We start from the raw sequence: 13241 nt of genomic DNA, 5'->3' as shown, positions 1-13241 counted from the left end.
CGGAATTTGACAGCTGCATGTTTTGCTGCGGGAATCCCGCAGCAAAAACAAGTGCATGTCACTTCTTTTCCGCACATCGCTGCGGGATTTCACTCCATTGACTCAATGTTAATCATGAAATCCCGCAGGGAATAACGCAGGAAGCAAATTCTGTGCGGTTCACTGCGTTTTGCTGCGTTATTCCCTGCGGTATTTCGCGGTTTACCTCCGGTAATGTGCATCGCTTGTCTGCGGTTTGCAGGGAAGTGATGTCATTACAGGAAGAGGAAGCCGTGCAGAGTAAACACACACATCACAGACACACAGACATCACAGACATAGAACACATAGACACAGACACATAGAACACACATAGAAAGAAAACGGAAATATAGAAAAAAAAAAAAGAACGTGGGCTCCGCTGCATATTTACCGTCCAGCCGAGGTAAGCACACAGCGGCGGCCCGGTATTCTCAGGCTGGGGAGGGAGAGGGGCAGGGGTAATGTCCCCCGCCTCACTCCCCCTCCCGCAGCCGAGAATATCAGCCGCAGCTGCCCCGGGACTGTCGCATGCATTATGCGGCAATACCGGAGTGTCCTCGGCTCTTCTTGCCACCGTGTAGCAGTGGTGGCAAGGTAATACAAGGGGTTAATGTTGGTGGGGGACCACCGCCATTAACCCCAGGCTTGATCATGGCAGCGTCTATGTGACAGCTGACATGATCAACCCGTAAGTAAAGTGAATAAAACACAGACACCGAAAAATCCTTTATTTTAAATAAAACATACAAGCCTCGTTCACCATTTTATTAACCCCCCCAAACAAAGCTCCGGCGTAATCCACAGGTCCGGCTCCTGCGCTGCTTACATCCAGCCGCGATGTGTCACAGACACAGCGCTGAATGAAAGCAGCAGACAGCAGAGGTAATTACCGGTCATTTCCCACGGCCGGTAATGTGAACTCACTGCCGACCGTGGGAAATGCAGCGATCTGTCCTCTATCTATCCCTCTATCTATCTGTCTGTCTGTCTGTCCCTCTATCTATTCTTCTGTCTATCTACTATCAGAATTAAATGTATTTTTTTTTTTTTTCTTCAATGTGCTTTATTGCATTGAATGCAATAAAGCACATCCCAACCCGCACGCGGCAAAACCGCGGCAATACCGCAAATAATACCGCGGTAAAACCGCGGCAAACCGTGGCAAACCGCATGCGGTTTTCGGGTGCGGTTTCCCGCGGTTTTTTACCGCGGGTGCGGTAATCTTTGAGAGCATGCGGAATTCTCTCAAGGAAATTTCATTTCCCAGTGCGCACAGAGCCTTAGAGCGTTTTCTTTTTCTCTTTTTATACTGGCCAATCAAAACATAGCCACACCCACAGAAGTTCTATGGTACATGCCCAGTTAGTTGAAGGGAAATTTTGTGTCTCTATTTCCAGGGGGTATAACTTTGGAATAGAGAGGCACAGAAGAAAAAGAAAAACTGTTCCAAAATCCAAAAAGGAGCACAAATTAGACGAGGTGCTCAGTTTAAATGATACAATTCAGTGGAAGTTCCCCTTTAACTAATGGCTTGGTGCAGTATTGGGAAAACATATTTCCATTGTGCTATATTAATACTCTTGTGGATTTTTCTCCTATGCTATAGTTTCTTCTAACTTGTTACCGAATGCACATTTTATGTTATGTTTTCTAGAACGCATCTAAATCTACCATAATGGATGTTACTTAAAGGGGGTTTTCTCACAAAAGTAATTCATCATTTAGTCATAGAAGATAAATGTCTATGGATTCCTACCGAGGGTACATGATGGTGTGTGACTAGGTTGTCACGAGCGTGTCCCTCGCTGTTGAGTCACAATGCCTTATTGTTCGCAGGTCTACAACTTGTATTTCAGTGAATCTACTTTCTTTTAGTGCTGCAGGGGTTAAGGACTCTTTCCTATCTGGTTGTCCTTGGTAGTGGTAATCTCAGGTCCAGCTCTTTTCTGTTTACTCCCCTTTAGTATAAAAAGTTGTGTGTCTTACCATCTGAGGCTGGTAATAGATTTTCATTCTATGCTGACCACTTTGGAAGGAGCCCTTTTTCTGTAAGAAGCTGTGGAGTAGGGACTATTGCAGCTGTGGTGTTTAGCTGCATTGGAGGAGTGTGGAATGTTATGGGGGTTTTTTGTATCTATTTTCTCTTCATCTCCCTTACCTTGTGTTGTATTACCGTGTTTTTCCTAAAATAGGACCTCCCCCAAAAATAAGCCCTAGCAGGGATTTTAAGCATTTTCAGAGCAAGGCTTAACTATAAGCCCTCCCCCGGAAAATAAGCCCTAGTCGCGGTTCAATAATGAAGTGTCCGTGCAGCTAAAAAAGTTAGATACTGCAGGACACTTCATTATAGGAAGCGGACACCCCGCAATCACACTGACCAGACGCTGAGCGGCAGGACCTGTGGCGATCGCACCCCCACACACAGCACATCACGCGTCACATTGCTCACACACAGTCACCACATCCAGCAATGCAGACCCTGAGAAGCCATGCGGTGGAGTGCAAGGACCTGGGACACGTGACTTCCTACCATCCCTGTGGCCGGGGTAGATGCTAGAATGTACGGGCTCATGACATGTATAACCTAACGGACGCACTCTGTACCGCTTGATGGATGGAGTGTGTGTGTGTGTATGATATCTGATGTGTGTGTATGAGTGTCTGTGTCATCAGTGTGTGTGTCCGTGTAGCAGCAGGAGGCAGTGTGCAGCATACTTGCTGGCAGCAGCTGCCTGAGATCACAGGGAGGACTTCAGAGTCACTCAGCCGTCCAGGGTCTGGTAAGTATGAGTCTCCTGGGAAGAAGGGGGGGTCTGTATTATTTGGGATATAAACTTACCCCCAACCGTGTTTCTCCAAAAATAAGACCTCCTCCAAAAATAAGCCCTAGTGCTTTTTTTTTTAGGGCAAAATAAAGAATAAGACAGTGTCTTATTTTTGGAAAAACATGGTAGTGCACTAGTGAGACTAATGTTCTTACCAGCCTTCTCACTAGCCAGGGTGAGATCAGGAAAGCGAGGGCCTAGTCATGTGATGGCGATGGGGTGAAAAACCCGTATATGGAAATTAGTATGCTTTAGTGCACTAATTACAAGCCAGACAGCAGCAGTGGTCAGGCTCTTAGGCAATCAGCTGGAAACAAAACAGTTAATATCTCAAGGATGGCTGCAAATTTTAAGACGCTGAAAATCGCAAAAGTGCTTGTGTTTACAAGCCTTATTCATGAATATCCATGGGAATAACCTTGTAATGTTGTCATTAAGACATTAGATTGCCCTTTACTCCATTGTTATAGAGCATGACATGATGGCTAGGTGGAGGGACCTCGCATAGGTTTGCTCTGGGGCCCAAGAGATTCCAACTATGACTCTTAGAGACTTGTTTGTCTGTCTGATATTTCACAGGTGGGTGGAAAAGGAAAATCCTTTTCGAAGAACAGACATTTGCCAAGACTCTTAGGTTTTCCTATGAAGTCTTTAAATGCTAATGTGTGAAAGACAGGAAATTCAACATCCGTCAATTATTATGTACAGAGCACACGCATAATGCTTCTGTCTGCTCTCCAGACATCTATTATTTCTTTTATTTATAGACATGAGTTAATATATAAAAAGTTATCTAATATATAAAGCTGTGTGTGTGTGTGTATGTGTATGTGTATGTGTATGTGTATGTGTATGTGTATGTGTATGTGTATGTGTATGTGTATGTGTATGTGTGTGTGTGTGTGTGTGTGTATGTGTATGTGTGTGTGTGTGTGTGTGTGTGTGTGTGTGTGTGTGTGTGTGTGTGTGTGTGTGTGTGTGTGTGTGTGTGTCCACTAATGGAATTCGAATTTACAATCACAAAATTTTGCACAGACACCCCCATGTGACTCAGGGAACGTCATAGACTGTGATTTGACAGGAAAATGTAACCCCACGCTTTACAGTTACTCTCCAAAACACCTGTCTCCATTAAAGTCAATGGAGCTGCCTGCGAGGTATAGCTTATTAATAGGAGCTGTGATTGGTTGCTATAGGAACAAAATAAATTGTTAGTATAAGAAGCTTATGTGTGAGGTAATAAGATGTTGGTGGGGAGACAGATAGAGAGAGACAGAGAGAGAGACAGACAGAGAGACAGACAGAGACTGACAGACAGGGAAACAGACAGACAGAGATAGACAGAGGGGGGGAAAGAGACAGAGGGGGGGGAAAGAGACAGAGGGGGGGGAAAGAGACAGAGGGGGGGGAAAGAGACAGAGGGGGGGGAAGAGACAGAGGGGGGGGAAAGAGACAGAGGGGGGGGAAAGAGACAGAGGGGGGGGAAGAGACAGAGGGGGGGGAAGAGACAGAGGGGGGGGGAAGAGACAGAGGGGGGGGGAAGAGACAGAGGGGGGGGAAAGAGACAGAGGGGGGGGAAAGAGACAGAGGGGGGGGGGAAAGAGACAGAGGGGGGGAAAGAGACAGAGGGGGGGAAAGAGACAGAGGGGGGGAAAGAGACAGAGGGGGGGAAAGAGACAGAGGGGGGGAAAGAGACAGAGGGGGGGGAAGAGACAGAGGGGGGGGAAAGAGACAGAGGGGGGGAAAAGAGACAGAGGGGGGGAAAAGAGACAGAGGGGGGGAAAGAGACAGAGGGGGGGAAAGAGACAGAGGGGGGGAAAGAGACAAACAGACAGACTGGGAGAGAGACAAAGAGACAGTTACTATCTCGGGCAACGCCGGGTGCTACAGCTAGCTAGTATTTCACAAATGTGTTACTCTAAGAGAATAAATCGTTGGAAGTGACGTAGCCAGGAGAGTTGCCTTGAGATCCAAAGTCTATGGGAGAACAAAATGTTACTCTTAAATGAGCTAAGTCGCTTCTTCTTAGAGAATTGCACTGAGTTCCCTCTGTGCGGTACTTTGCAGAGTGCAGCAGTTAACAGAAGTTTGTGATCAGCTGTGGCCTCTGCATAGGCAGGAAACGAGATGGACAAAGCCCACTTCAATATTGTGAGAGCTTTGCCATTTAAGTCGCTGGTTATGCAGAGCGCAGCAGCAGATGATAAATTCCTCTCCATTGCTGCGCTCTGCATAGCATTGCCGAGTGGCAACTCACTCCTATGCTCCAAGAAGAACCTGCCTTTGCCGAAACTGATAATTTAATAGCAAAATATTGTGCTCCCATAGGCTTTAGTGCTTAAGGGAACCCATCCATCCTTCATCACAACTGTGAACCCTTAGAATGGCCGAACTATGGGGGTTCAACATTTTACGGTTAAATGAATTTTGCTTGCATATTTCGTTTCTTCTCAGAAAATTGCAGCGAGATCCGTCTCAGTTGCTGGTTATGAAGAGTGCAGCAGTGGAGAGGAGTTTGTCATCTGCTGCTGCACTCTGCATAGGCAGTGACTGAGAGGGCACAGTTCTCAGTAAAGTGTGGCGAGCTTTCTCCATCTCTGTCCCTACCTATGAAGAGCGCAGCAGTGGAGACTAGTTTGCCATGTGCTGCTGCACTCTGCATAAGCAGTGATTGAGAGGACAAAGCTATCAGTATAGTGAGGAGAGCTATGTCCATCTCTGTCCTTACCTATGCAGAGCGCAGCAGTGTAGACGAGTTTGTCATCTGGTGCTGTAAGTGCTCGCTCATCACTAGTTACGAGTACTGAGCACCCCAGCATGGTAGTGCCCGCTCATCACTAGTTATGAGTACTGAGCACCCGAGCATGGTAGTGCCCGCTCATCACTAGTTATGAGTACTGAGCACCCGAGCATGGTAGTGCCCGCTCATAACTAGTTAAAAGTACTGAGCACCTGAGCATGGTAGTGCCCGCTCATCACTAGTTACGAGTACTGAGCACCTGAGCATGGTAGTGCCCGCTCATCACTAGTTACGAGTACTGAGCACCCGAGCATGGTAGTGCCCGCTCATCACTAGTTACCAGTACTGAGCACCTGAGCATGGTAGTGCCCGCTCATCACTAGTTACGAGTACTGAGCACCCGAGCATGGTAGTGCCCACTCATCACTAGTTACCAGTACAGAGCACCCGAGCATGGTAGTGCCCGCTCATCACTAGTTACGAGTACCGAGCACCCGAGCATGGTAGTGCCCGCTCATCACTAGTTACAAGTACAGAGCACCCGAGCATGGTAGTGCCCGCTCATCACTAGTTACGAGTACCGAGCACCCGAGCATGGTAGTGCCCGCTCATCACTAGTTACGAGCACTGAGCACCCGAGCATGGTAGTGCCCGCTCATCACTAGTTACGAGTACCAAGCACCCGAGCATGGTAGTGCCCGCTCATCACTAGTTACGAGTACCGAGCACCCGAGCATAGTAGTGCCCACTCATCACTAGTTACGAGTACTGAGCACCCGAGCATGGTAGTGCCCGCTCATCACTAGTTACGAGTACTGAGCACCCGAGCATGGTAGTGTCCGCTCATCACTAGTTACGAGTACTGAGCACCAGAGCATGGTAGTGTCCGCTCATCACTAGTTACGAGTACTGAGCACCCGAGCATGGTAGTGTCCGCTCATCACTAGTTACGAGTACTGAGCACCCGAGCATGGTAGTGTCCGCTCATCACTAGTTACGAGTACTGAGCACCCGAGCATGGTAGTGTCCGCTCATCACTAGTTACGAGTACTGAGCACCCGAGCATGGTAGTGCCCGCTCATCACTAGTTACGAGTACTGAGCACCCGAGCATGGTAGTGCCCACTCATCACTACTCGTGACCTGTAGACTCGACTTTAGTGCTAAATGAGCAGATAAGATCTGGAGGGATTATGTGACCTTTTTGAACTCAGAAATGGGGCCGAAGTGGTACTGTGAGCACATTACAAAGATATATGGAATTACATACAGGCTGTTACATATCAGGTCTCTAGAGCAATATTTTTTACTCCAACACATTCACGCATTTATTTCCCTCGCATCAAAAATGCCCAGCACAAAAATGTTAATGTCATCTGACCCCTGTAACCGTGTCTAATAACGAAATCCCCCTTACGTAGGCAGCAGAGAAACACCTACACCCAGGAGAATTCAATGGGAACATTTAATCGCCGTCCCACCCCTTGTGGGTGGGTGAAAGCAGGAAAACCTTCTTTCCTACAGTAATATACCAGGAACAGCTGACACAAGCCCATAGACTACAGTGTCCTCTATCACCAAGAAGTCTGCAATACCCCGGGAGAATGAGATGATACTGAATTTTATATACAATCTACATAACAGGAGTGGCTCCTTGCTTCTTATAGTAATGGTCTTCTGACATTCAAGGGCACTTAGATCGTATAAGATGCCGCAGTAATTATTTTAGATACAGTCATGTCCAAAAGAGTTGGCACGTGTGAAATTGTTCCAGAAAATTAAGTATTTCTCAAAGAAAATAATTGCAATTACACACGTTTTGTTATACACGTTTATTTCCTATCTGTGTAACGGAAAATTGGACATAATTTCACACAAAGTCACAAAATTGTTGCCACACAACCTTGTTCAAGCAGGTGATGCTCGTTAAAACTCACCTGGGGCAAGTAACAGGTGTGGGCAATATGAAAATCATACCAAAAACCAGATAAAAAGGGGAGAAGACTCAATGTTTTAATTGTGTGTCACACTAAGCATGGAGAACAGAAAGATGAAAACTGTCTGAGGGCTTGAGAACCAAAATTGATGAAAAATATCAACAATCTCAAGGATACAAGTCCATTTCCAGAGAGCTTGATGTTCCTTTGTCCATGGAGCGCAACATAATCAAGAAATTTACAACCCAGTCCCTGGGACGGACTAGTGGGGGACATAACACCCTTGCGACTAGTCCCTGCTCTCATTAGTATTATGGGGTACTCGGTCCCGGGCCGTATATGTACGGGGATGCTGTGTCACGGGTGTGCTATGGCTGTTGCCCGGTTCCGTGACCCAAGGGATGCTTTTAAAAAGGGTTTATATACAGGGGATATGAAAAAGTTTATGTTGTGACGCCACTTATGGGTTGCGGCTAAGTAGTTGGAGCCGCCGCTGCACAGTTTTTGTCCACTGGGGATGGTGGTGATGGCAGCAAGTAGAGCTGAGCTCCAGAGTGTAGATGATGGGGTGCGGCGTAGGAAGAACGGAGACCACACGATGGGAATGCAGTGCAACTCAGGTTTTCACTCACAGCAGGTGATAATGCTGGACGCTGGTTCAGACCTCTCGTCCCTGTAGTCCCAATGCCGATGTGGTACCCTGATGGCTTCTTTCCCCTGCACCACTCTTTTGTGGAACCTTCTAGCTTGGAGCGTCTGAGGGTTCCCTCCTGTCAGTTGTCACACTCTTGTCCGTATGGCGGGCAGTGTGAACTGTGTAGGGTCGGTGTTCTGTACCGGTCCCTGGCTCAATCGTTACTGCTAGTGCCCCCAGATTCTTGGGTCAGTGAGGTGCTGGATGGTCCCCTCACTTTGCAGGTATTTGTCAGGCAGCTTGAAACGTTCACCTAACCTAGGGCCCTGTGCCCCGTCGGTGCCTTAGTTCCAGGGGTACCTCGTCGTACCCTCCCTGGCAACCATACTCCTGAACCAGTCAGGCCACCATTACACGACCCCGTCTTGAGACACATCCGTCTCCTCCACTCTCTGCAAACTCCATACTCACTGTCTCTTCTTCTCCCCCCGGGTTGTTGGCTAGTCGACTGGATCGGCTCCACCCCTAGGTGGCCATCCATTGGGTCGCCAGCTAGTCAGTCATCCCTGTCTGGGTGAAGGAACTGAGGATGTTATGTGTGTTAATTGGTACCGGCATTGAGCTTCCAGGTCCCTGAGGGTAGGAAATGCATCCGTCGCAGGATGCAGTACCTAGTAGTGCCCGGAAGGGTTCAGGGGCGCTACATTAGCATATTATAAAAGATCTTTAGAAATACTGGAACAGTTAGGCAGGGATTAGAAATATGCGCCCAGAAATGCTTGTGGTTCTGGGTGCACATTGCACCTGACCAGTTCAAATAAACACCTTATCATCCATTGGTTCAATCACACCCCCAAAATAAACTTGGTGAAACGTGCATAGGGGTGGAGGGACACACTGCCTGAAACCCCATTGGCAGTTCCCCATTTTTTTTCTACTACATTTTTCTTTATTAAAAATATACTTCTGGATGAATTCTTCTTATCTAGATATTTATCCCATGTCCTTGCGTTATGGTGTATTCTCTTGGGAAGTGTCAGGTGCTTTGTCATTTTTTTTTAACTGTAAAATTGATTTATCCCTTTAAGGAAAGTATTATGTCAGGAATAGATTTAATATCTTTGGCATTATTGAATTGCTGATGATATTATCAGGTTTGTCTGAATCAATGCAATACTAACAGAAATAATTTATATAGAATTACCCTTACAGTGGATGTCACAAAAGAATTGCATTTCAGTGCACATTTGGAGTATGTGCCGGGAAAATTTCCAGTTTATTATATGACATATATATTACATATTTGGGAACAGATGGAGAATCTTGACATTGTGCACTCTGCACACTGTCATGATCCAGCATGGAGAGATTTTGTTTTTTTAAGTCTGTTTTCTTCATTTGTCTCGTGGCGTTCATGACTTTTTTGGTTACTGAGTGCTTCAAGTGATGCACGTGGTGGATAAATTTATGTAAAATCATACAATGTTCTTTAATTTTGGCTTAACATTGTGTTGCCACTTTTTAGTGCCAATAGTTGCGGTCACATTAGGTACGAGGAAGTACCAAACGAGCGGCTAAAGGTAAGGGAAGGGGACCCCCGCATCTAGGAAAGGGGAGATGGTGACCCCTGACTAAACTTACAGCTGGTCCCTGGGGTCTCTCACCACCCTGGATAGTTTTCAAACCTATGCGGATACCTGACCCTAGATATCCCTAGTGCTGGGCCCTAAATAGGGAACGGATCGGATGAGTTCTTCGTCAACTCCACTAAACACTAAAGGTAGACACAAGGAGGACAGACGGGTGAAAAAGAATTAACTACTTATCCACAGATGACTCAGGCAGGAGTTCAGCAATGATACTTCAGATGAAAGCAAGCCACCTGCTTGCAACCAGAGCTAGACTGAACTGAATAATATCACCAGCACCAGTCCAGGAAAGAAGGAAGTATTTAAGCACCAAGAGAGTACTGCTGATCAACAGTTGGTCCCTGGGGTCTACTTATGCGCTGAGCTGGATACCTGACCCTAGGTATCCCTAGTGCTGGGCTCTAAATAGGGAATGGGTTGGGATTGAGCTCTTCGTCAACTGCACAAAATGCTAAAGGAAGAAACAAGGGTGAAAAAGCATGAACTACTTATCCACAGATGACTCAGGAGTTCAGCAAAGCTACTACAGATGAGAGCAAGCCACCTGCTTGCAACCAGAGCTAGAATAAACTGAATAATATCACCAGCACAGTCCAGGGAAGATGTACTGCTGATCAATTGCTGGTCCCTGGGGTCCCTCACCACCCTAGATAGGTTCCGCACCTATGCGCCGAGCCGGATACCTGACCCTAGGTATCCCTAGTGCTGGACCCTATATAGGGAATGGATGCGGTGAGCTCTTTGTCAACCCCACTAAATGCTACAGGAAGACACAAGGAGGCAGGCCGAAATGCTCAGTTCCAGAGTTGGCCCGTCTGGGTACTGCACATCCGCCTCCCATTGAAATCTATAAGAGGCGGATGTGTGGTACGCGGCTGCGGCCGCTATCAGAAGACGTGACAGCTTTGGAACTGAGCATTTCCAGCTGCCTGCTGCCGTCGGCGGCACGAAGAGCGGGTGATTACATTGGAGGCGCAGGGTGTTGGACCCAATCAGACATTGATGACATATCATAAAGATAGGCCATCAATATAAAAGTACAGTAGTGGATAAACTCTTTAAATATACTTTAAAAGGGCACAAATTAAAAGAAAAATAAGGTGCAAGTTAAAAGCAGGTGACATAAAAACACCAAAAAACTAGATAATACATGGTAGTGCCCGCTCATCACGAATGGTCACCAAAAATATGAGTTTTTTTATAGTGGGTCCACTCAAACAACCCATGAAAAAAAGAAGAAAGCAAAAAGAAGCAAAAACTCCACCAAAAGTTGCAGTTTACACGAGGAAACGCTTCAGTTTTGCCCATAAAAAAAAAAAAAAATTAAAAAAATACATATTTCTCCCATCTGTTTGTGCAAATGGTGAAAAAACTTTGGAAATCACTAAATGAGAAAACTTTTTGATCAGGGTAATAAAAAAAAAAAAAAATGTCATAACAGCACTCAACATAACTAATGGATATGACTGGATCCACTGAAGAATAAGAGATCTAATAGGGGAAGGGTTAACGGACCACACAGGATATTTAGGATATGTGGTGACGGCAGTCACTCCGGTAATCCCTGCAGACTCGTTAGCAGCACTGGGCTAATTAACCTAATAACCTTCCAGAAGCTTCTTGCTTATCCGGTGATGCCCTCTAATGTGTCACACACTGAGCTCTTCCCTCCTACAATTTTGGGGGTCCATGCCTATCTGTACTCGGACTATTTGCGTTATATGTTATTAAAGGTGTTTTCCAAGGCCAATATAAAATTTGTGCATTCACTCTACGCAACTGTACAAAATGCTGGATCATGACAGTGTGCAATGTGCTCACTGTCAAGATTCTCATCTGTTTCCAGCTCAAATAGGATTATAGGGACCTCAAACATGCTATTCTCTCAGAAGGACTGAAAGAAGCACATAAGAAGCTAGCCAGCACATGACTGTTATGGGAGACAGACAGTTATATGGTTTTTGGCCATAGAAGGTCACAGCGTTTGGCTGTGCAGAATGCTCCCTGACTTTCCATTGTTCCTGCGGTCAGTATTTATTGGTATAGGTAGCTTTCCTGCTGGATTCAGCTCTCTTCCCTTTTGGACCCATCAGGAGCTCGCCTTCCACCCAGCTGTTATTCTCTTAGTGTTTAAATACCCCTTCCTTTTTGGTGCTGGCAATATTATTCAGTTCATTCAAGCCTTGGTTGCAAGCAGGTGCCTTGTACTCCTTTGTGGTATTGTTGCTGAAAACTCTGCTGACCTTCTGCCTGAGTCATCTAATGATAAGTAGTTCATGCATTTTCCCTGTGTGTCCTCCTTGTGTCTTCTATAGTGTTTAGTAGGGTTGACGAAGAGCTCATCTCATCCGTTCCCTATTTAGGGTCCAGCACTAGGGATACCTAGGGTTAGGTATCTGGCTCGACGCACAGGTGCAAAACCTGTCTAGGGTGGTGAGGGACCAGCAGTAGGTTTGGTCAGGGGTCATTATCTCCCCTTCCCTTTCGCAGCTCACTTGGTACTTCCTCGTACCAGAACCTATCTAGGGTGGCGAGGAACCCCAGTAGTAAGTTCTGGGGTCAACATCTCCCCTTTCACTAGACACAGGGTTTCCCTTCCCTTTTGCTGTTTGCGTAGTACTTCCCCGTACCTAGTGTGAAATTGACTATACATGCTTAATAAAAAGGAATCCTGACAGTGTGCATATTGCACAATGTCACAAATCGACAATGTGCAGTCACATAGAATGACTGCAGAAATGTACATTGATCCTGGAAAACCTCTTTAACTACATTTGCTATAAAGTACATATGACATAATTATATTAACACATTCCCACGTGCGTTGGGCAATTCACACTAGTTCCCCATCATGTGAATACACTATATGTAATGATACATTACATGTGATTTAGTGTAAACGAAGGGGACTAAGGGGAAAGGACCATTAAAGTGAAACATCTAATATGTTGTAACAGAATTCGGTAAAACCACTTTGAGGGAGCCGAGGCTTCGGTTTCAGCAGGATTAATGGGGGTGAACGTGTTTGTAGTTTACGATCAGCATTTCCGGTCTACCGTGCGGCATCTGCAGCCGTTCTTTGCCGATTATCCTTTCATTGTAGAATATGACAAGAATGTAATTGCATTGTCCTCATCAAGCTTTAGAAAGCTTAATACAAACATATGACCTTAGAAGCCGAAGCGACTAATGAAGGTTCTGTGCCAAAATTTAAAGGAATTGTCCAACCTCATGATATTGATGATCCGGCACCTCTAATGATCAACCGTTTCCCGGATGGCCAAAACGGCACAGTTCTGTTCACCATGTAATGGCCGTTGCCAAAAACTGCAACTTAGCTGAAAACATCTGATTAGTGAGGGGTCCGGGTGTCAGACCCCCACCCATCTGATATTGATGACCTCCCCTAAGGGTGCATTCAGACAATAGATTTTCA

At 46.1% G+C, this 13241-nt stretch overlaps 1 protein-coding gene across 2 annotated transcripts in view; it reads right to left on the bottom strand.

Annotated features, from left to right (window-relative positions):
- OLFML2A (olfactomedin like 2A) overlaps positions 1-13241 on the bottom strand; it is a 115622-nt gene that overhangs the window by 90600 nt on the left and 11781 nt on the right. The gene's annotated exons all lie outside the window — the stretch shown is intronic.

This window comes from Anomaloglossus baeobatrachus, chromosome 9 (assembly GCF_048569485.1).
Source record: "Anomaloglossus baeobatrachus isolate aAnoBae1 chromosome 9, aAnoBae1.hap1, whole genome shotgun sequence".
Taxonomy (NCBI): domain Eukaryota; kingdom Metazoa; phylum Chordata; class Amphibia; order Anura; family Aromobatidae; genus Anomaloglossus; species Anomaloglossus baeobatrachus.
The sequence above is the reverse complement of the archived record's forward strand: the minus strand, read 5'-3'. Positions and strand labels throughout refer to the sequence as shown.